Genomic DNA, 24,728 nt, shown 5'->3' on the forward strand with positions numbered 1-24,728 from the left:
TTAAAATATACAGCGGTTTTTACTCTATGCCCAGAATTGTGCATCCCATTCAATCTTAGAACATTTTCTTCCCCCCAACAGGAAGCCCCGTATGCATAAGCAGATATTTCCATCTTCCCCATCGTCCCCCAGCCCCAATGAGCCACTCTTCTCTCTCTGTGGATTTGCCTGTACTGGACATTTCATTTAAATCGAGTCACTTCATGTAAGTGGAACCGTCTATTGTGACTGACTTCTTTCACACTGAGTAATGTTTTCAATGTTTGTCCACGTTGTGGCCTGTGTCAGTACTCTATGCTTTGCTATTGCTGAATAATATTCCACTGTATGGCTGGGCCCCACTGTTTACCCATTCATCAGGTGATAGGCATTTGGGTTGTTTCTGCTTTTTGGCTGTGATGAGTAGTGTCGCCGCGAACATTCCTTTAGGAGTTTTTATGTGGACATTTGTTTTCAGTTCTCTTACGTGTGTGCCCAGACAGCAGAATTGCTGGGTCATTCAGAAACCAAATGTTCAACTCCCTGAGGACCTGCCAGCCTGTTTACCAAAGTGGCCACTCTGTGTTACGTCCTCACCAGCAACTGCTGCCTGCTCCGCTTCCTCTGTGTCCTCATTAGTGCTTGTTATTTTTTTTTTTAATATAACCTATTGTTGTGGGTGTGAAGCGGTTTCTTCTAGTGGTTTTGACTTTATTTCCCTTAGAGCTAATGATATTGAACATCGTTTCATTGTGCTTATTGGCCATTTGTATATTTTCCTTGAAAAATACCTTTTCAGATCATTTATTCACCTTTTAATTGAGTTGCCTTTTTATTGTTGAGTTGTAGGGTTTTTTTTTTTTTTCATTTGGAGATACAAATTCCTAATCAGATAAATGATTTGAAAAAATTTTCTCCTGTGTATTGGTTTTTCACTCTCTGGATGGTGCCCTTTGAAGCAAAGTTTTAAATTTTGATGAACTCCAATTTATCTCTGTTTTCTTTGTTCCTTGTGCTTTTGGGGTATTATATAAAATCTGAGGTATTTTATTTAAAATTTTATATATAAAATAACTTAATTCGTAGGACCGTTCTAGGAGATGGGTGCGGTTGTTGTCCCCAGTCTATGGATAGGAGACTGAGATGCAGAAAATTTCACTGACATATCAGTGTCACAGCTACCCAGTGCTGTGGGAGTTCAGACCCTCATGTTTGTCCCCAACATCTGTGCTTTTCACCAACATGCTCCACTCCTTCCTGGAATCGTTAATGAAAAACTGTTTCCGTTTTTGATTTCTTGTTAGTTTGTTTTCTCTTTGGTGACCTCATCTCCTCATTTTCCTTTCGGATATCAGTGTAGATTTATTTTAGGTCTCATGTAGGCAGAAGTATTGCTTTCAGTTAACTTCTTTATTACTCAATCTCCGGTTATGATTGTTGCTATTTGACCTAATCAAGTCATGCTTAACTCTTTCCTGCTCATGACACTGAAAAGAGTCATGACTTACAGCATGCTCAAAGAAGAAAGTACTTGATTGATTTCATCTTGCTACCCAATCAAACCAATCAAATAAAAACCCGGTGTTGACAAAGATTATATGCCCTCCAGAATAGTGTCACTGTCTTCCTTGTGTTTCATTTGTTTGGTCACAGTGTCTGGATAGCGCCTTGCTGTCCAGCAGTTTTGTGAGGATACGGTGCTCGTGAATCATTGTAAGGACAGAATTTTGACAACAGACTATGTTGTTCATTTCACAAGGGAAAAGATAATATAGAAATACTGCTCAGATCTATTTTAAAATTAAGCTTGGAATTTTGAGAAGAATTCAAGAAACCATACAAAGATCTTTTTCACTAATTTTAGATCTATCTTAGACACATTATGGTTACATAGAAGAGTAACTTATCAACTAGATTTGACAAGAGGTGTGTATTGATTTTTTGTTTTAGTTGAAATATTCTATCTGAGATAAAGTAATCAGTGCCTATAAATGCACAAATATGTTTGTATTTCTATGTAATATGGGAGCAGACTTCATATGTTTCTATTTAATATATATGACTGTGTGTTTTAATCTGTCTGTCAGTGTTTTTATAGTTTTTCAGCAATGTTGTAACTTCAGAATTGTTCTAAGAAAATCACCCCAGATTCTAGTGCAGTTTGTACTGTGTATCCTGTCTTATGCATGGGATTCCACTGTCTCCTCAGTGAGGAATTTCCTCCCCTACTGAGGTAGTAGCAGAGTTAAAGGAACTGTGATTTCTAGGCCTTTGCTCTCCATGTGTTTGCATTTGGCTGTCAATCGCGATTTTCCCTTTCTTGAATTTTCATTGTTCAATTAGAATTTTTGAAAATAAGTGTTAATATGTTGTATTTGTCTCCCTAGAAACTTGATGTGTTTGTGCTTTTCATTTTTCAATTTCTTAATAATGTAAATGCACTCTTGTTTTTAAGTAGTCCTTTTTCACTAGATATTTGTTTACCTCTTTATAGTTAAAATACATTTTTTCCAATGAATGAATCGGTGTGCATGTTTTAAAAGATACCTTACTTTTTATTTTCCTTATTATAACAATTATATTCATTCTAGAGAATTTAGAAAATAAGGATAAACACAGTAATAACTTAAAAATGGCCTCTAATCTCACCTAGAGATACAGTTGTAAAGTTTCAAATTGAGAATTACAAGTCCTCTCATGTTGTTCTTCTTTTTCAAGATCGTTTTGGTTACTGAGACCCTCGAATTCCCATATGAATTGTAGCAGCAGCTAGTCAGTTACTGCAGAGGAGCCCACTGGGATTATGATCGAGACCACGTTGAATATATGGATCGCTCTGTGGAGCACTGACATTCCAAGAGCACTGTCATCTGATCCAGGAATGTGCGTGGTGTGTCTGTCCAGGTATTTAGGTCTTCTTTAATTTTATTTCAACAATGTGTAGAGTTTACATAGTATTATTTTACTTTATTTTTTCCCTTTATACTGAGTAAAATTGTGCAAGGTACCAGAATGAGAACTGTATTATAGCCCCGCCACTTGCTGCTAACATGGACGCTGCGGTCTTTCTTTGCCCTCTGTAAAATCTTGCACAAAATAGGACCTAAGTAACTCTTTCTTGAATGAATGATTTTATGATTGCTGAATGATGCTTGAGAATCCTTGTGATGATATCTTTTTCCCAGACTTTCCCCTTTTCTTAACTATGCCCTTTCCCTTCCTTTCCTCCAGCCTGGGTTTCAGCCTGCCTGTGGCATTGATTTTCCCTATCTGTGGACTCTTCCTTTCACTAGTTCACGATAATGTTACATATGGGCTGTGGAAACTTGCTAGATGTCAAGAAAGAGCCAATCCATTGCATGCTAGTATTTTTAGTGTGTGGTATTCTTTTATCGATTGAAATTAAATCAGGCTGACCCCCTGAGCTCTTTTCACCTTCCTATACATGATACTGCTCTGGTTGCTGCATGTGCCCTTCCCCCAGACTTGGTTTTGGAGTTGAGTAAGTCACCATAACTGGAGACCTCTCTTTAAAAGATGAAGAGGATATTTGATCCTTCTCCCTGGTTGGGGACTTGGATGAGATGAGGTAACAGATAAAGAATGGAACCCCAGCTCATTCTGACCACTGCTCTTTCCGTTCCTTTCTCCAGGGGAAGAGAGTACAATTCAAAAATATAAAGATTGTGAGCTAAAGAGATAGGCAAGACAACCGATCATTTATTAAATGTCCTTTCATGCCAGAAACAAATGTATTATACACAAAATAAGCACACAAAGCACGGTAGAACCGTGATAACAAACGTGGGTCTGAGTTCGAGTCCTGCTCTGGAATGACCAGTCCTGTGAGATGGAGAACTGGTAGGCCGGCTTAGCGTCTCTCGGACTAGTTTTCGGTCCTGCAGAGACGGGGCTCGCTAGGCGTCCCCCCCATAGAGGTGCTGGGGGTGTAACTGACACACGTGGGCAGCCCTAGCACAGCTGCTCGTTCCTCATAAGTGCAGGAGAGCATAGCTTTTGCGGTTACGGCTTTATGACCGCCCCGTGAAGACTCTCAGTGCTCCTAAGGGATGCCTTGTGGTTTGGAGATGGGATTCTCATTTCTGTAAATACCCAAGGATTGTGTAATTGGGCCCTGCTGATTTGAATCTATTCTTTAGAAAGTACATATTGTAGATATATTTTTCAAGCATGCATGCTTTTTTCTTTTATTTTTTATAGTTCTACCCTCTCATCTCTTGGTGTGACTTTTCATGGAATCCAGGAAACAGCCCTAAGCCACCTGCCTCTTCACACGTCTCCGTGGCGGTTTTCTTCCCTGACTAGAAGAGGGTTCTGCATAGGGAATTTTCTTTGTTCCCCATTTCTTGGAGTCTCTCTGTCTGTCTGCACACCTCTCACCTGTCCAACTGTCCATTTCTCTACCCACTCATTCTTCTGACTTGTTCCAAAAAGCATTTCAGGCAGCTTACAGAAGAACAGATACCAAATAAACAGGTTAGAAAATGGGGCTAAGTTCAAACTGTGAGGCTAGGAGGTGGGCCTGTGTTAGGGTTGCAGGCGTGAGACACACGCGTCTGCCCTGTGACTTATATGATCGACAGCAAGAGTGTGCCTGAGGCTCCCAGCAAACACAGGGAAACAGGGTTTGTGGGAGATGCTCACTGGCTGTGAAATAAATAAGTGGCTTAGGAGAAGCCCAGCCTTTCCAGCTACTAAGGCTTAGGAGAATATTTTGAGTGTCTTCCAAAATCAGGGTATTGAATCTTTTATTTTTTCAGAGTTCTATGTATAGTTGGTTACATTCTATACCTGGAAATTTCTCCAAAACTGCTTCCCACGTGAGTCCCATGACTCGGAAATGGGGTGGTTCTGCTCATTGACGGGTGTTGGTTAGAAACATAAAATGACAGCCTCAAAGGAGCCTGGGATTTGTCAGTTATGTTTTGTCAGTGCTGTAGATTTCAGAAAACACTTTCAGCGTTTCTCTCCATCTGAGGCGGCAGCGTGTTCTCTTACCAGCATCAGGAGCTCAGGGCAACGGGATGGTGGGGGCTGACTGCACTGCCGTGAAGACAGCTAAAGTAGTTACTGCAGGCGTGGTGCTTTCACGTAGTGCATTTCATGTTCTTTAATAGGTTTTAACAGGTAGTTAATTAACCGTGTTAATTAACATTTAATAAATATGATGCTTTGTTGAAAAGACAGTTATAGTCAGAATATAAGTTGTGAACAATTTGAAAACGGTTTCATTACTGAAATTTCAGTAGGGAAGATTTAGTTTATCTTATTTATGCCTCTCTTTAAAAGTAACAGAGAAACAAGACAGAAAAAGCAGAGGATGATTTCTGTTCTTCCTCTCGGCTTGCAGGTGCCCTCACCTCCAGTGGCATCCATCCAGACACCAGCACTGACACTGGCCGTGCTCAGAACTGCCTCAGCCCTGAAGACACAACTGGCAAATAGAAGGCGGCCACGCCCTGTTACAGCAGGTGCTCTCACTTTGTGGATCCTTATGTAACTGCGTGATTTTAATCAGGATCGCCCGTTCTACATTCTGTGATGCTGCTGCCGTGTCTCCTAGTTATTGTTTCTGTAAGTACTCGTGTATTTTTTTCAATGTGTGGTACTAGACATCTAAAAATGCTTTTTTTAGATGAAAAATAATGTGTATTTAATATAAAAGTCTGAAAAAAGGGGCAAAGGGTCTATCCTGATCCCACTACTCAGAGATAATTATTAACACTTTAACATCTATTTTCTGTTCTTTTCATCATTGTGTATCTCCTCTGTCATAAAAACCAGTGAGCACTCTGTGCCTTTTTCTGTGTGGAGACCTCCATTTTCCATTGTGCTTATTTCACATTTTTCTACAATATTCTATCCCCCCTAGCATGATTTTTAATGACCAGTATAGCATTCTGTCTTGTGGAGGCATCTTCCATTTTAGTTCGGACTTAAATAAACTTTGAAATTCCAAGTATACTTAACTGAAGTACTGAAAAGAGAACTGTGGTGGTACCAAAAAGCCCCTACATCCATTCCCCTTTTTTCCTGAGAGTAAAAACTGCTGAAAATATGGTGTATATATGTCATGACCTTTATGCCTATGTCATATATATATACACATTCATACATACACGTATATCAGAAATCTATCTATATGTGTGTGTGTATATGCTTTATTGAAAAATAAGGCCATACTATATGTTTTCTGCAGCTCAGTTTATTCACTCAGGGGTATATCATAGACTTCCTCCCACTCCAGACTCACCCGGTCCTTTCAGATAGAGTAGTGGGGTCTCCTGATATGTAGGTTTGGTCTCTTGTGCAAGGACACCTTCGGTGGGAGAGTACTGTGGACAAGGCCTTGGACCACGCAGAAACGCTGGCCCCTTAGTGCCTACAGCTCGCCTTGATTTACGGCATCATTGTCTTGATGGTGGATACTTAAGTTTTCTCCATTTTCCACTGTCAGAAATGGTGTTTGACTGGCATCCTTCTTTTACAAACATTCCTGTGACCTTGAATGAGTATTCCTTTAGTTAAGGTTTCTGGAAATTCAGTCCCTGGATGTGACAATTACATACCTCACAGGCTGCTTTCAAGTGACTCTAGAAATTCCTTCTCCTGTGGGGAATGAAAAGATGTAGAATAACTTATGTAACCAATTCTCTATCGCTGGATATGATTTCACTTCAGCTTTTCTTCCCACCATTGTAAAAAGTGCTGTGTAAATGCTCTGATGAGTACATGTTTTTGAACTGATTTTTTTTTCTAAGTGAAACGATTCCTAAAAGTGGAGTTCAGTGTGTGTGTACACACGTTTTTCAGAGTTTACATATCCATTGATATGTCGTCCTCCAAAAAGTTCTCTAACAGTTTGTTCTCTCAAAGATGGACACTAGCTAGAATATCTTTTAAAAACATTTGCCAATATGATGAGCTAAAGTGCTTTTTCTTTGTTTTAGTTTGCACTTGATGACCAGAGAGGTATTGAGCATTTTTCACTCATTAGCCATCTGAATTTAAAAAGTGAATGATCCCTTTTGTCCTTTGCACACATTGAAGTGAGGGAGCTTCTTGTTGCTTTGTGACAGCTCTTTGTATGTTATGAACATTAACCCCTTGTCTTCATCAACATGTATCACAGAGCTTTTACTTGTCATATCTTGCCTTTCATTTTGTTCAGTAGGTTTATTTTTGTTGTGGCCCAAAATAATCTTAAGATAGTAAATGTCTTCTCTTTGGGTTTTATCCTTGATTTTATTCTTAGAAATACTTTCTTATAACGGTATATATCTCTTCTGTAGGTTTTTCTAATCTCTAGGATGGAGATGATAATAGTACTTGTTATAGAGAGGAGAAGTTGAATTAATATGAGCAAAGAGTTATATTTGCTGTTATTAGTACTTTCTAATATTTACATCACTATCTGTAATTTTTCTTGTGGTCATTATGAGTGGAATAGAATTTGTTTTTTCCAGGTGATTCTCTGATTGTCCCAAGACAATTATTGAATTCATACTTTGCTCTTTGATTTGAAATCCCACCTGTAAAAAATACTTATGTATACTAGAGTCTCTTTTTGAGCTCATGGTTTATTTCTGTCAATCTTACATTCTTATTCCAGTGCTATATCTAACATATTGTAAAAATTTATTTAATATCTGACAATGCGATTTTTTTTTGATTCTTTTGTCCATCCCTAATTTTCTTGGCTAGTATTATGACTTTATTATTCCTGAAGGATTCTAAAATACTTTTTTCAAGTTAAAAAAAAAACAGATAAGTGTTGTCATGGGATTTTTTAGTAAGTTTTGAATTATATTTATGAGAACGTACATCTTTACAAAACTACTTTCCTCCATACAATATGTTGATGTCTCTACATTCACACCTCTTACTTTACCACTCAGTACAGTCCTGTACTTTCTCCATGTAAAACATGGGCATTGTTTTAGAGTTTATTCCAGATTATTGTTGATGTTTTTGTTAATTTTGTAAGTGAAAATTTTTGGCTATTATATATTTTAACTGTTCAAACTGACACCTAGGAAGGCAGATTCGGTTTGTAAATACTCACTTTGTAACTTGTCATTTAAAATTGTAAGTATTAAGTACTTGTTACAGAATCCTTTCTTTTGTGTTTTTAAAAATTTGTTTCCAAGATTCTCAAAATGGTCATAGCTAAGTAGTATAGGTGGGGAGACAGATGGAGAGAGGTAGTGTGGCTCATGTACAAACTGTGAGCAGTTTCATGGCTGCCTTTAGGCTGGAGAAGCCCCAGAAGAACCCAGGTTAGACATGGGGTGGCTTCGTATGCACTTGAAAGCCAGCTTTCCTGCCTGTATGGTGAAGCCTGGTGGGCGTGGCAGGTAGGTGATTAAGATCCGATGAAGGTCATTGGCTGCACAGAGCGCTGTGTCTGTGAGAACTGGAGACCTCTGCCATGGGAAATGCTTGGTGCCAGGAACAATGCAGGGGAGCTGGGGAGCCTGTGTGTTAAGGATTTTCCAGTCCTGGGAGTGGGAAGATGAGACTCTGCATTCAGATCTGAGTTTGAATTCATCCTCTCTTGTTTACTGGTCCTCTGACTTTTGTCAAGTTATCTACCCGCTTTGAACTCCTGTTTTCTTGTCTCTCAAAACAGGAGAATTACAACCTGCTGCTAGCATTTGTTCAGGGTAAATTATCTGTGTGTACAAGATGTCACGTATAGTCACAAGCTCAGTGAGAAATAGGCTGTCGCTTCTTCTGCAACTCAGTGCTCGACAAGACATCGGGAGAAAGACATTTCCTAATTTGTATGTTATGCCAGTAGGAACAAAATTAATGTTTTGCCTTTCCCTAGCAGTATACTTACTCCTTTGCTTCATTACCTCTCCTCCTTTCCTTTCCCTTCCTCCACCAAAAGATCCTGAGACTCTCTCAGAACACTAGATTCAAATTACTTTAAAAGTTGGCTCATTCCCTAGAAATGACAGTGACATAAAATATCTGTTCACATCCCAGACTTGACTGTATTTGATTTACACACACACACACACACACACACATCTGGCTACCTCTCAATTCCTGAGGGAGAAGGACCACTTTTTCTGAGTTTTCATTCACTGAGCGTGAGAGCAAAGTCTCTTAAGCAGACTTTCTCCTGGCTTCATGCATGGTTTTATATTGGATTTCTCTGTGGCCATAGAATTATTCTCCTACTAGTAGAGAGGAAGTGGAGACATAGAGATTCTGCTTAGATATTGGTGTCATCATATTTGAGTTGGAAAGGACTTAAGACAGCATAGAGTCGTAACTTTTTATGGGTGAGAATCCATGATGGTGTAACTTGGACAAGAACCTGGGTCTCCTGACATTGTGTCCACATGGATGAAGAGGCAAATGGGTGTGGGATGGCAGGTATCCTTCTTGCTTGAGTTCCAGGGTCTTGCTAGTTTTCATTACTCAGCTGCCTTTAGTTTATGTCCATGTGGCCTCTCATGGGAATGTCACTCTATCCTGATAGATTGAGTTTCTAATCAGCAAAAAGCTCTGGACCCACTCACATTGCCCAGAGTTTTTCTGCTGACCTGCAGACACTTTATGTAAATGAGACCTAAGAAAACTGCTGGATATAAAACCCTTAATTTTATCATTTGCCCTCGAATTCCATAGGAAAGGGGTGCTGTCTCAGGCTGTCTAAGGCTTGATCTGAACAAAGATAGGGTGATAGTTTGTGCTGCTGGACCATTACAAGTGGAATGGGATTTCCACCTTAGTTTTTAGAATCAGGCAGATGAGTTCAAATCTTGCCTTTACCAGTTAATAGCTTAGTGACGTTGAGGAAGAAAGTTTACTTTTTTGTGTCCAATTTTCTTTATCTGTAAATAAGTTCAGTATTTATTTTAGGGTTTTTGTTTTAGAATTGAATGAGCTAATTGCCTCACTTATACCTAAAATACTGATTGCGTGGTTCTATGCTGGTGCCTTGAATCAACTACTTATTAATCAAATAAGTAGTTGATTACTAAGGGAGTTGGCAATGAGAATGGGGGTGGGGGACCCCTGGATCATAGAGCTTATATTCCAGGATATGCTTGTAAAAGACTGGATGTGCAGTGGGTTTTTAGTAAATGTCTATTCTTTTCCTAATCCCCATTGATTGTATATATATAATTATACTAATATGTGAACTTTTTGTGTTGCAATTTAAATCTCTTTGTAGTATTTAAAATATGTAGCTATAACAAAAATACGTGAAATAAAATGATTTGATTTTTTTTTCCTTTCAATAATGAAAACAAAAGAAAATAGAAAAGAAAAAGTTTTGTAGGACTAGAAATAATTTTATTTCCATGGAATCAAGCCTTTATATTAAGTTTTTTGGTTTTGTTGTTAAATGGCATGTAAAATTAATAGGTTGTGACTTCAGTGTTGATAGCTAGGTGAGTTTCTTGTTATTGTTGTCTTTGATGAATTATTTTCACTAGATCATAAATGATGTGCATGCTACATATTGGAAATGCGGAAGAAGTGGAGACACACTAACTCCAATGTATTTTGTTACCGAGTCCAAACTCATTCTACTTGCCGCATGACAGGCCAATAAACTGGGAGATGAGGTGTTGGGGCAAGGAATAGTGACTTTATCTGAAAAGCTGGCAGACCCAGAAGATGTCAGACTGGTTTCCTGGAGAACGCTCTTCCCCAAGTCAGAATTCATGCTCCTTTTATACTGCAAAGGGAAGGGGGTGTGGTTGGTTGTTGCAAACTTCTTGCTGTACGAATTGTTTGTCCTTGGTGTCCTTTGTCCTTGCAGCTGTCCATGTGGGTGAAATCATGGTGCCCCTGTAAAACCTTCAACAAAAATAAGGTTATTCTTTATTTTGCAACTTGAAACTCTCTACATAAGTGCAGAAGAGCTAACATCCTTAAAGATCAGAGCCCAGAGAATAGGCTCTCCTGTATATTTTAGGCTAAAGTCAACTTTCTTTCAAAAAAGGTGTAGAGCTAAGTAGTCTGAGCCTAGAAAACAGGGCAAAGGATTAAAGCCAAAGGAACAGATCCAACACGGAGTCAGATTTCTTCTTTCCTATTACAATTTCTTTTTCCATCTCATAAATAATTTTAGTAAGAAACATAAGCAATTTTGTATTTTTGCTTCTTAATAACTGATAAGTGGGCTGACTACATTTTTGTGAGCAGGGATGCTGTGCGGGCCTTGGGGTCTCAGCAAAATCTTGTTGAGGGTGGTTGACCCCGCAACATGTCTAATGCCCCCAGGAGTGTTGGTGAGGGTCCCCCCAGCCTGGGGCTCTATTCAGGAAACAGCGTATGGGCATTGACCTCTGGAGACCTCTTTTTCGGCTGCAGGAAATTTTTTCAGATACTGTGATTGAAAAATCACTCCAGCTGGGGATAATTTGGGAAAAAAGGAAGAGGAAAATTGTTTGGAGTAGAGTAGAAGAGAAATGCAGAAGTTCAGGGTGGCTGGGGGCTTGGCAGCTGGGCCTAGGGCGAGAGGGGAGCAGATGTGTGGAGGTTCCTGGCTCCAGAAACAGGTCCTGCACCTGTCCCCGCACCCAAGCCACACAGCTTTTAATTGGCCTGGGCCACTCTCCTGGCTGGATGTCACCCTGGGCAGAACCTTGAGAACTGAAGATGACAGGTAGGCAGCACTCACCTAGGGGGTCACTGAGGACTTTGTTCAAGTCCACAGTGCCTTTTCTGGTCATGTGTCTTCACTTGCCCTTTATCTCAGGATCTGAGGAGCAGGAGCAAGGAACTCAGGGAGAGACATCTGACTGTGTTAAGAGAGGACAGACAGAGTGATACGGGAAGCGAGGACAATCGCAGCAAAGTAAAATGACTTCACAACTATTGCATCAGACCTGCAGGTGTGAGAGAGCCTGAGCCTGTCTCAGAGTGCAGGGGACAAGCAGAAAGGAATGGTAAAATTTCCACTGACAATTGAAATTTTGCAAAATAGCCTGCTACTTTTGGTTGTATCACTTGAATGAATGCAGGTGTGTTTCTGTGGGCATTTATAGGTTCACTCAACCCCACCAGCCCCTCTTGCCCACATCAGGGGTGGGTTTTCTCAAGCACAGTGCCCTTCCTGCTTTGGGGGGCCACGCTGCGTGTCCTCGCCTGGGGCCGGGCTGCTGCAGGGCGCTGAGTGCCCGAGGCGCGGCCTGCGAAACACCACAGGAACACCTCTGCTCTTGACTGAGGGCCTCCTTTTCCCCCTGCAGTGTTAGAATGCCGGTGACTCAGTTAGAAGCGTGCATCCAAGCGGTTCTTCCTTGTCATCACCATCTGGATGTGGAACCTGAATCTTCTGAATTTCTCCAGAATGTGGTTTACAATCACCTTCGACAAGTGGTTGTGTGTCCTCTTACAAGTGGAGGTTTTACTGCCGTTTTCCTGGAACTTACTCACCACTAGTCCATCTGATTTTTCTGTGCTAGGATTCAGTATGGCCTGCTAAAATATCTGGAGTCAGATCTTGAAACCCTGATGAAGAGGATTATTTTATTTTTTATATGATAGTCTTTTACTTTCAAAATTCAGAATTTTCTGTTCTTTCACTTTTTAGGGTGGATTTGGAGAAACAACTTTGCTCTTACTGTCCTTGCGACCTGTTGCTTTATGCCTCTAACCCGTCTTCTGTCACTTTTTAGGCGGTTCTATTTTTGACCCTGTCCAGGTTGTTCATATTATAAAACAAAAAGTCTGTGAAAGTACAGTTCCTTTTATTCTGAAAGCATTCCACAGAAACCACTGAAATCTGGGTGTGGTTTTAAGAAGACAGAAGTATTAGAACATGTACTTGCAGGTTGCTAGTGCAAAATCCGCAAATCAAAAGTCTAGTTAAATATCTAACATCTTTCTAATCTACCTTGGATTTGTATGGATAAGTGAAGCAGTTTGCTAAGAACTCAAGACCAGGGTTAGAATACAGGCTTGTGTAGCTCAGCAGGTCCTCCAGAGGTGATGCTCTGCCAGAGGGTGGGGCTGAGGGGAGAGGGCGGGTCCTCCCCTCCCTGAGCTGATAGTTTCATGGCAAAGACCTTCACCAGGTGAAGAACTTGGAGTTTCTTCTAAGAACAGTGGGTTTGAAAAGAGTCTTAAAAGCATGGGAGTGACAGAATCCCATTTGTGTCAAGTAGGGAAAAGTGGCTGGGGGGCCACTGGGAGACTCATGATTCCATGTGGGAAGTATTTGTGGCTTCCACCTGAGAAGTGGGACGGTCAGTGGGAAAAAGCGAACAGATTGAACTCATGTTAGATGGTAAAATGAAAGGATGAATGATGTCTGTGTGGGTAGGATGGAGTAAGGCCAGGGTTTTTGGGTGGATTAATACGGTAAATGATGGTCCTGCTGTGCTCTGAGGAGGGGAAGCTGCAGAGGGAGTTCTGCGGGAAAACTGATGAGTTCAGCTGTGGGTAAAATGAAAGGCTGTTAGATGTGTGGTCTGGGAGTTCAGGTGAGAGCCAGTAGTGGGTAGGGGGCAGGGGAGAGAGACCTTCAAATCATTTTACCTTGTGAATATACAAAAAAGTGTGAGTAATACACTTATGCCTCTATATTCTGGATTTAAAACCCATTAACATTTTGCTATATTGACTGCAGAGGTTCTTAATTCTTTTAATACAAATAAAATAAATAGAAGCAAAATAGTGGAGTTAATGAAAATCTTAGAGTTGACGTGTGTCCTTGTATGTATTTTGATACCTCATCTGTTTATAACCATAATCTATTAAAAGTTAAGTAGTTTAGCATAAGTGTTAAACAGAGGGACGTGACACACTGTTGGGGGTTGAAGCTGATCTTCTCGGGCAAATTATGTCACCTCTCTGTGCCTTAGATCCATCTTCTGTGACTTCCCCCGGGCCCCTCATCACAGCTGATTTCCTAGATTAGAAGTTGGGAGGGAGGCTGCTGTAGGGAGAGAGAAGTGGCAACTGCCACGGACCCTGACGAGAGAGACAAAAACAGGTTAAAGCCGATAAACTGAGTACAAACAAATACCCTCCAAAGAGAAAGAATCCCAAAGTCTTTTGAGCCACTTAGCGTAAGGGAAACAAAACCACGTGGACCCAAACTTCTTGAGTATGTGAGTATTGTGGGTGGAAATGTGTCATCCGAATAGATTTGAGAAAAGGTGTTTTAGTTTCCCTTGATGTTTCCGGTAAGGATGGACAGCAGAAGGGAAACCCCCCCGCTTCAAAGTGAAAGCTGCTATTTTGTGTGAAACTGACCAAAGGTTGGAAAGCAGTCATCATCAGTGCTGGCAAGTGAACAGCCTTCTGGATTGGGTGGGGCACCTACTGTGACTTCCTGGTGACCTGCTGGGTAGGGGCTGGGAGATGGGCAGTAGTTCTGCCTGGTGACCCGGGCATAAACCTGGGCTCTGAAGCTGCTGGTCTGACTAGCAGAACTGGGCACAAGCATTCTTAGTGGGGCAGCTCGGGATGTGGCCTGGGACACCTGCCATGCTGAGGGCGAGAGGAAGGCTCCCTTGAGGGGGTGTCCTGCAGAGAGTGGAAAAATCCACCTGCAGGGACGGAAGAGCCTCTGAGCAGGGTGCCGGATACACAGGCATGACTGGCCTGAGCACGGAGGGTTCGGTGAGCCGGAAGTCATACAGTGGCCGGAGCAGCCTTTTTCCTGAGAAACTGGAGGGAAAAGATGTTGAAAAGGCAGCCTGCGGACAGAACCTGTGGTGGGTTATCAGTGACCGGAAAGGACTGGTCAGGCAGGCACGAGAGAATCCTGTGAGCATCCCAGATGGGGCGTCACGCTGAAGGGAGGAGCAGAGTTATACACTTTGCCACTTATTAGCTGTGTGACTTTGAGCAAGATCACCCCACCTTTCTATATATATCTTCATCTGTAAAGTGACAGAGTGACAAGCTCGTGTCATCAGAAGGCTTAGTTTAGCTCTGATCCTCTGTGTCCAGTACTGTCAGTGCTGCCCTGCAAGGTTCTGCAGCGGCTGCTCTTACCCTGAGATGGGAGGGCGTAGAGGGACATTGTAGCACACGAAGGCAGGAGGGGGGTGCTTTAAAAACAGACATGTAGCCGCCTGCAGCTGCAGACCTGCAGGCAGTTTGATTGATGGTTCTGGAGAGGACTTTGGAGGCCTTAGCATTGTCTTAAGACTTGCTTTCCCTTGGGGACCCGGATTGCCTTTGCAGATTAATGTTGAAGATTTGAGCTTCTGGAAAAGCTGCTTTCAGAGATGGGTATATATGTAACATATCGTCTAAAATAAAATGCTTTTATGTAATGTGTGGGACTTTGCAGCTGTTGGGAACAGCTCTTTTGGCCTGGTCACGGAGGACACTAAGGGTCAGCAGAGCATGTGGGAGGGCAAGAAGCTCGCAGTGCTGCTGCGGGGTGTTCTCCCCAGTAGGGTGCTCTGCTGAGTTGACTCTTCTCTGAGTTTGGTTTCCGGATGAGCAGACAGCAAATTATTGAGTTCTGGTGGGTTTGTATAATGACAGGAAGAAAGAGGGACCCGTAGTTTTCTGGACTAGGACAAGCATTTTGTTCTTAATCCAGTGTGTTTCATTGCGGATTTGATGAGTTGTGTCTGTTCTGGATCTGATTTGGGCTAATCTGTATATTTGGAAAGGAACCGAGATGGAATTATTGCAGACACCTTGTTCTTTAATGAGTCCTGTGCAAACATAAACACGGATGAAACATACGTTTGAACTTAGTGGTGTAGGGAAGGGTTTCTGCACGTTACAGGTGAAGGCAAGGCAGAATTCCTCTTCTTTGTGGGCAGGGAATTGGGTCCACCTGTTTTTTCTGTAACGGCTTCTGAGAGCAGTTTATGGTAATTAACCAGCATTGACAAATGGTGGCACACATTGCATTTAAGAGCTGGCCGGCTGCAAACTTGTGTATTGGACAGGTGGTTTTCACAGAGAAGTGATGAGGTAGATGGGAGAGAGAAGGAGCACAGGCATGGGCACCCCAGCTTCAGGTTTAAATCGGCATTTCCACACCATAGGAATTTGGAATAGAATGTAACCTCACTTAGCCTGTTGGTGAATCAGTAAAATGGGCATGATAAAATTCACTTCTTCCTGGGTTTGTTGTAAGTTGTGTCGACTGAAATAAATGTTCAGCATAAAAGTTAAGAGTTAAGTTTTATTCGGTGAGAGGACTCCAGCGGGGATGACAGCCTCTCAGATTTCTCTGAGGGACTGTTCCAAAGACGTAGGGGAGGAGCTAAAAAATATAGGAGCTTTACAACAAAGACCAGGTAGTTGGAACAATTAAAGATTGCTTGTTATCTAAAGAAAACCAGATATCTCAATTTAAAGAATTTAGTGCTTTTATATTTATGGGAGGAAGCAAACATTAGGGCTCACTGAATTCATTCATTTGACAAGCACCTAGCTATCTAGGGCCAGTATCCTGTCCTTTCTTATACTGAGTCCCCTCAGAGGGCACCATTGTGAGTGGCTGCAGAGGCTGGGCTGCAGGCCTGTCCTCGCTGGGGGGTGGCGGCAGCCGCTGTTGACTTGGTTTCAGCATTCTTTGTTTACTGACATGGTTGCAGTATTTTCATACACATTGTAGTATTTTCGTTCACGGACTGATTATGGATAATCTGCAACCTTGGAAAGCAACCGAGATGGAATTACTGCAGTTACCTTCTAGTTTAATATGCCGTGTGCAAACATAAACACGGATGAAGCATATAAAAAAGATTTGGTGGTGTAGGGAAGGTGTTCTGCACACTACAGGAGAAGGCAAGACAGAACTCCTCTTCTTTGTGGGCAGGGATGTGGGTCCACCTGTCTTTTCTGTAGCGGTTTCGGAGAGCAGTTTATGGTAATTAACCAACATTGACAAACAGTGGCACACATTGCATTTAAGAGCTGGCCTGTGCAAACTTGTGTTTTGGACAGGTGGCTTTCATAGGCAAGTGGTCAGGTGGATTGGAGAGAGACGTAGCCTAGGCTTGGGCTCAGATTCAGGCTTAAATAGCCATTTCCTCACCAAAGGGCCTTGGACTAGAGTGTAACTTCCCTTAACCTGTTGGTGAATCTGTGAAATGTGCATGATAATATTCATTTCTTCCTGAGTTTGTTGCAAGTTGTAAACAATATTATATCACACATGAAGCACTTAACACACTGGCACTTAGCAGTGTTCACTGCGTCCGTCCGCCCCACTTAGCGTGTGTCAGAGCCGTAAAGGCAGCATGTGTCTGTTGAGGACGCACTGGTGGCCCCTTGAATATGTTGTGAATTTGGTGATTTCCTTTAATCCTTGTAACTGTATGTGCCATGGGCAGTTATTTTCTTGGACAGATGAGGTATCACAGGGTAAATAAGACTGTGTAATTTGCCCAAACTCAGACCATAATTTTGGGTGCAGGGTCCTCGGTTCAGCATGGGCCCCTGGGCCTTCTGGCCTCTCCGTTCAGCAGGTGTGGGCTCGCCTGTCTCCCAGCCCAGAATATCCAGCAGGCAGCAAGACATACCTGGCCCTGTGCTTTTTGAGCAAAACCCAGGAGGGGAGGCAGGTACTAAAGGGATAAACATAAAAACAGACGACAGCAAACTGATCAGCTTTGAGAAGGAAAGGAACACACCTCGCTGTGCAGAGATGGGAGCTTTCCCGTCTGGGCTGCTCTGGGGGCGTTCATCTCAGCTAAACAAGCTCTGCTGCTGCACCAAGTCAGGAAGGCAGGGCGCATGTGGCCAGGTAGACTGAGCCTCGCTGATCGTACTCATTCACCATTAAGCGACAGCTGTCACGGGCACATAACCTTGTAGACAGATGTTGGCCACAATCATCACGCGCATTGCTTGGTAGTTGTATTGGCCCCACCTTTGAGATGAGGTCATTGAAACTGGGGAGATTGCTGCATGCCCTTCTATACCTCGGAAATTACCCCCACTGGTCTTTTAACCTAGACTGGTGTGGCTGTCATGTCCCAGCCCTGTGAATGGCATCACGTAGCTTCTCCCAAGTGACCCAAATGACTGACATTGATTTTCTTAATTTGTAGGAAATGGTATGTGACAATAAGAGAAAATGGTAGTAAGAAATTGTTTGGAAAACTAGAACAAAATCCAATTCTTCCCCAGCTGGGGAAGGGTACCCAGTGTCACTCACTCCACTCACTGCCTGGCATCTTCTCCCTGCCGACTCCCTGTTCAGAAGCCACTCTGAGCCTTTGAAGAACATTTTGCCTCGTGACACTGTTGACTAGGACCTGCGACAACTCTGTCCCTGGTTAACCCTCTCTTCAATGCCATTTAAATTTTATGCAAGCTCCTCAGTTCAAATGTAAGAATAGACTCTTTAAACTTCTTGATGCAGCTCCTTAGTGAAGATATTCCAAAGGAAAACTAGCTAAAACCTGGGAGGTATGAACATAGTGACTGTAACCTCAGCACTTTGTGAAGTTCAGAATCAGAGGGATGGGAGACTCAGGAAAGGCTTAAGGTAGCAAGGGTAAAGTGAAAGGATGCAGGCTGTGAGACTGAAACATCTCGGTCCCAGCCAGCAAGGCACCGGCGTTCAGGATGGTCTGTGTGAAGAGCAGGGTTCTCACAAAGAAAGAAGAGGTGGGATGGGAAGGAGAAAAGTTAGGTTTTTACTGGGGAAGGAAAAAGTGGGCTGAACATTTCCTGGTTGAACAAGAGGACTGTGACATGATGTTCTTGTATTTTGGAGAGAAGGGTTTTGTGGGGACAGGCCTAGGAAGAACGCTCTGTGGCTGGGGAGTCAGCACAACAGAGAACCACAGAGAACCAGGGCGACGCCAGGGCTGCTTCTGTCCCTTAGCTGGGGCCTAAGAACTCCCTTCACAGCCCAGTCCTGTTGATACAAGAAAACAGATGTGGGGCATGCGAAGGGCTGTGTCCCACGCATTAGTTGAGCCCCTGGGATTTGTCCCTCCAGATGTTGGTCTTTGGCTTCGTGTAGGAAACGATTCAAGAGCAAACAACTGTTGAGTAAAGGTAGATTTACTCAGAGAGATACATTGAAAGCCAAGAGAATCGCCACGAGGTGTGGGGGTTGGGTGCTCAGATTAAAAGTAGGTACACACTCCACAGACAGAGTGTGGGCTTTCTCCGAAGAGGAAGAGAGAGGGTTGACCGCGAGGCGGCGCTGTGTTGCTTGTTTTCTTGGGCTTGGTGGTTTCATATGCTAATAAGTAGAAGGACCAGCCTAAGGGCAAGGGGCTGGGATTCCCGGGGAGTTGGCCATTTCCCACCCTGTGACCTTTTGTGGCTATCCTTGGGACTGCCATTTTGCCTGGGGGCGTGTTATTAACCATGTTACTATTACAATGGGTGTATAATGAAGCTCAAGCTCTGCTAGAAGTTAAATCTCTTCATCCTGAGCCTCAAGGCCTATTGGAGGTTGAATCCTTCACCATTTTGATGTTAATTGCTATGGCCTTCCTTGAATGGCTGTGTTCTGCCCCCTTCCATCCTGTCTCACTGTGATGACACAGAGAGAGAAAAGGCCAGGCCCTGCCTGTGCTCCTGCATTTAACAGGGGGAGGGGTGGGGTGGGCTGAGGATGACTGAGTGGTGAGAAGGTTGTTTCAGATTTTTGCACGTGGGATATGGGGACCTTCCAGCAGCCACCGCGGATTTATCTCTCGGGCATTATCGCTTGTGTCACTCATCTTTTTCTATTTTTCTTAAAATATTTAATCTAAATTTAATATCAGGTTTTTTTTATGAAAGAAATTTATCGTTTTCTTTTCTTTGGGTCTCTTTTGGGGGGTTAGGTAATTAGGTATATTTATCTGTTAGTCGATGCCCTGGGGCTTTAACCCGGGACCCCGTGCATGCTAAGAACACGCTCTACCACTTAGCTCTCCCGCCCGCCCCATCATCTTTTTCTTTTTGCTTTAATGTTACAGAAACCACAGGCCAGCGAAGAAAAAAGCACCACTCGAAGGGTTGGAGTACTCAGATTTATTTTGCCAGCGGGCTCAGAGGGGCTTCTGCTCCGAAGCTCTCAGCACCTCCAAGATATGCACATGAGGTTTTATAGGTTTAATTACAAGTATGGGGCTATTAGCTAATAAGGCTCAAACAACAAAAAGCAAGTAATCAGTACACTGGAGCTTATCAATTTGGAACAGATCACGTTACTGACACATGTTGAGACTGGATTTACGAGTTAGCTTGTTAGCCCAGTAAACTAACACTAAACTTCAGATTTACGAGTTAGCCCGGCAGAACTTAGATCACTAAAGCGACACTTATCACACTTAGATTTATGACTTAGCTCGTTAGCCCAGCTGAGCTTTTCCTTCACATCAGCTGCCAAGAATCTTACAGCTGAATTTCTAGTAGGCCTTTAACACTTACCCTGGCTTAATGGCATCCATTTTTATGACTTTACCTCCCCCTGGTTTCATTTAATTATTGAATCTCCATTTTCTCTTCACTCTCACTTTGTCTATTTGTTGTTATGGTTTTTAAGCTGTGTTTAAAAAAATTGTTTAATTTCTCTTTTAGCAGGAGGCTGAAAGTAAATAAATATGTAAACAAACATCACACTTTAATGCTTTTATACATTCTAAGCTGTTTAGTATTTACTTAAAAACCAAATTGCCTACTAAAGAGATAACATTTTTAAATTATTTTTTAATTTTTTATAAAGGTATAGCTGATTTACAATATGATATAAGTTTCTGGTGTACAATAGATGCACAATTTTTAATGTTATGCTCCATTTATAGTTATTGTAAAACATTGGCTATATTCCCTGTGTTGTAAGTTACATCCCTGTAGCGTGTTTATGTTACATGGAGCAGTTTGTATAAGAAAGTTGGTTATCGCAGAGTCTGGGGCATGGCTGTGTCTGACCCATGGTCACCGTCACCCTGCCTGTCAGAGCCCAGGCTCTCACACCTCTCTGCAGGGGAGCGAGTGGAGGCAGCCTTCATCAGCGCTGGCACCACCCTCTGAGTGGCAGTGAAAGCAGTGACTGTCTGTGGACGTGCAAAGTGTTGTTCCAGGAGCTTTACTTGCACTTCTGCATTTAATAATTAAAGCCCTCCTTTAAAGAATCCTTTTATGTTTTTAATGAATAATACATTTTATTTTGATATTGATAGATTTCAAACCTCGGGAAAGTTTACAGGAGTAGTACAGTAAACGCTTAGATACAGTTCATCTAAAAGGGCACTATTTGTCCTTTTGTGTCTGGCTTATTTTAGCATAAAGTTTCAAGGTTCATCCATATTGTAGCCTGAATCAGTACTTTATTCTTTTGGTTTGATAATATCCTTTTTCTTTTTTTTCCTTATTGGTCTATTTAAAAATATTTTCATTGAAGTCTAGTCAGTTTATAATGTTGTGTCAGTTTCTTGGGTACAGCAGAAAAATTCAGTTATATAGGAACATACCTGTATTCATTTTCATATTCTTTTTAAACATAAGTTACTATAAGATATTAAATATATTTTCATGTGCTATACAGTATAAACTTGCTGTTTATTCTATACATAGTCAGTATCTGCAAATCTTGAAATCCCAAATTATTCCTTCCCACACCCTCTCCCCTCTGGTAACCATAGTTTGGTTTCTATGTCTCTGTGTCTGTTTCTGTTCTGTATATAACTTCATCTTTTTGTTTCTTTCTTTTTTGTTTTTTGGTTTTTGGTTTTTTTTGATTCCACATGTGAGCTATCTCATATGATATGTTTCTTTCTCTTTCTGGCTTACTTCACATAGAATGACATTCTCCAGGTCCATTCATGTTGCTGCAAATGGCATTATTTTATTATATTTTTATGGCTGAATAGTAGTCTATTTTACAATTATACTAAAACCTCTTTATCCATTCATCTGTCAGTGGATATTTAGGTTGTTTCCATGTCTTGCTATTGTAAATAGTGCTGCTGTGAACATTGGGGTGTAGGTGTCTTTTTGAATTAGGGTTCCTTCTGGATATGTGCATAGGAGTGGGATTGCTGGGTCATATGGGAGGTCAATTTTTTGTCTTTTGAAGAACCTCTATACTGTTTTCCACAATGGCTCCACCAAACTGCATTCCCACCACAGTGTAGGAGGGTTCCCAATTCTCCACAGCCTCTCCAGCATTTATTGTTTGTGAACTTCTGAATGGTGGCTATTCTGACTGGTGAGAGGTGAGACTTGATTGCAGTTTTGATTTGCATTTCTCTGATAATGATATTGAGCACTTTTTCATGTGCCTATTGGCCAATTGTATGTCTTCATTGGAGAAATGTTTCTTTAGGTCTTCTGCCCATTTTTGGATTGAATTGTTTGTTTTTCTTTCTTATTACATGTAAATCTTTTTATATATTCTGTGAATTAAGCCCTTGTCAATCTCATTTATTGCAAATATATTCTCCCATTCCATAGGTTTTCTTTTTGTTTTGCTTAATGTTTCCTTTGCTGTGAAAAAGCTTGTAAGTTTAATTACATCCCACTCGTATATTTTTGCTTGTATTTCTATTGCTTGAGTAGACTGCTCTAGGAGAACATTGCTGAGATGTATGTCAGATGTTTTGCCTATGTTTTCTTCTAAGGGTTTTATATTATCTTGTCGACATGTTTAAGTCTTTAAGCCATTTTGAATTTATTTTTGTGTATGCAGTGAGGGAGTAGTCTAACTTCATTGATTTACATGCAGCTGTCCAGTTTTCCCTACACCATTTGCTGAAGAGGCTGTCTTTACTCCATTGTATGTTCTAATATCCTTTGTCAAAGATTCAATGACCAAAAGTTTGTGGGCCTATTCTTGGTAATTTTGTTTATCCGTTCATTTATGGATGGATATTGTTTGTAACTTTGGCTACTCTGAATGATACTGCCATGAATATTGATGTGCAAGATTTTATGAGAATATGTTTTCATTCTGTTGGCTGTACAGTTGGTCCGCCATATCTGTAGTTTCCACTTCATGGATCCAGATGGCTGTAAAGGGACTCGAACATCCTTGGATTATGTTATCCAGGGTGGGGGGTTCCTGATCCAACCCCCCGAGGATACTGAGGGATAAATCTATATGTAGGAGTGGAATTGCTGAACAATATAACGCTAACCTTTTGAGGAAACACCATAATTCTCCAAAGAAGCTACACCATTGTCCCTTTCCACTGGCTGCATATGAGGTTTCTCTGCCTCCTGAACGACACTTATTATTGTCCATGTTTTGATTATAACCATCCTAGTGGGTGTAAAAAGCGATCTCATTTTCATTTTGATTTGGCTAGTGATGATGAGCATCTTTTCATATGCTTATTGGCCATTTGTATATCTATTTAAATCCTTGGCAAATTTAAAAATTGGGTCTATTTTCTTGTATTGTTCAGTTGTAAGCATTTGTTATATATCCTGGATACAACTCTCTTATTAGATACATGCTTTGCAAATTTTTTCTCCTATTCTGCAGATTGTCCTTTCACTTTAGACTTTTAAATATTAAAAAAAAAAAATTCTTTATAGGGGAGGTAATTAGATGTATTGATTTATTTTATTTTTTTTGCTAAGCACGCACTCTATCACTTGAGATACCCCCTCCAATGTCATTTCACTTTCTTGATGATGTCCTTTGTAAGAAAATGATTTAATTTAGATTAAGTCCAGTTTATCTGCTTTTTTCTTCTATCACTTGTGCACTTGGTATTGTATCTAGGAAACCAAAGCCTATCCTAGGTCCACAAAGATTTATACTGTGTCTTCAAATAGTTTATACATTTAGTTTTTATGTTTCTGTCTGTGATCCATTTTGAATTAAATTTATTTGTTATATAAAATATGGGGGTCCAGATTCCAGATTCATTCTTTTCCCTGCAGATACCTTCTTTTCCCTGCAGATACCCAGGTGTCACTTCACCATTTGTAGAATAGACTCTACTTTCAATGAAGTGTTGTTGGCACCCTTGTGGAAAACTGAATGTAAATGTAAGTTTTTTCCCCCTGGGTTTTTATAGTGTCTCATAGATTTATTAATCCAAACTTATGACAGTACAATACTGACTTGAGTACTATAGCTTTTTAGTACCCTTTAAAGTGAGTCCTCCATCTTTGCTCTACTTTTTCAAGATTGTTTTGGCTGTCCTGGGCCCCTTGCACTTCCATATGAATTTTGGGATCAATTTTTTCAATTTTTGCAAAGAAGTCAGCTGGAATTTTGATAGGGATTCCACAGAATTTGTAGATCACTTTGAGGAGTCTTAACATTTTTAACAATATTGTCTACCATTCCATGAACATGAGATGTCTTCCATATATGTAGATCTTGTAAATTTTATTTTGGTGATACTTGAAAATGTTCAATGTACAAATCTTGTAAATTTTTGTTAAATGTATCTCTCATTTAATTTTTAATGCTGTTGTAAATGGAAAGGCTGAGCTTCTTAAGGGTGGGACTATATATCAATTTGTTTATTTCTAGGATTCCCACACAGCAAATACTCTAGGTTTATATTTGCTACATAAATCTATCCACAACTCTTCTGACCCCCATGTTATAAGAAACCAAGACTCACGTTAATCTACCTGAACACCTATCTGGAAGTGAGAAATGAGACCCTTGGTTGAGGCTTTGTGCAGTTGATACTGAGAGCTTATTCAGGATGGCTTCATCTTAATTTCTTTTAAACAAACCTTTTGGTGTATTTAGTCAGATACATTAAGAACATGGCCTTTTGATGTGCAGAGGAGCTAAGACTATATTTTTCAAATAATTTCGATTGAGAGTGTTGTTCTTTAAATCT

General features: G+C 41.1%; 1 long non-coding RNA gene across 3 annotated transcripts in view; it reads left to right on the top strand.

Moving 5' to 3' along the window:
- Window positions 1-24,728, top strand: part of LOC135320612 (uncharacterized) — a 54,566-nt gene that overhangs the window by 23,838 nt on the left and 6,000 nt on the right. Inside the window, exons 3-4 of one of the 3 annotated variants that reach the window (XR_010379836.1) lie at window positions 2,698-2,883; window positions 5,351-5,574. This is a non-coding gene — a long non-coding RNA (uncharacterized LOC135320612). Of the gene's footprint in view, window positions 1-81; window positions 631-2,697; window positions 2,884-5,350; window positions 5,575-24,728 lie in introns of those variants that run through there. The other 2 variants (XR_010379837.1, XR_010379835.1) reach the window with 2 other exon arrangements.

The sequence above is a fragment of the Camelus dromedarius genome, unplaced genomic scaffold (genome assembly GCF_036321535.1).
Source record: "Camelus dromedarius isolate mCamDro1 unplaced genomic scaffold, mCamDro1.pat HAP1_SCAFFOLD_140, whole genome shotgun sequence".
Lineage (NCBI taxonomy): Eukaryota > Metazoa > Chordata > Mammalia > Artiodactyla > Camelidae > Camelus > Camelus dromedarius.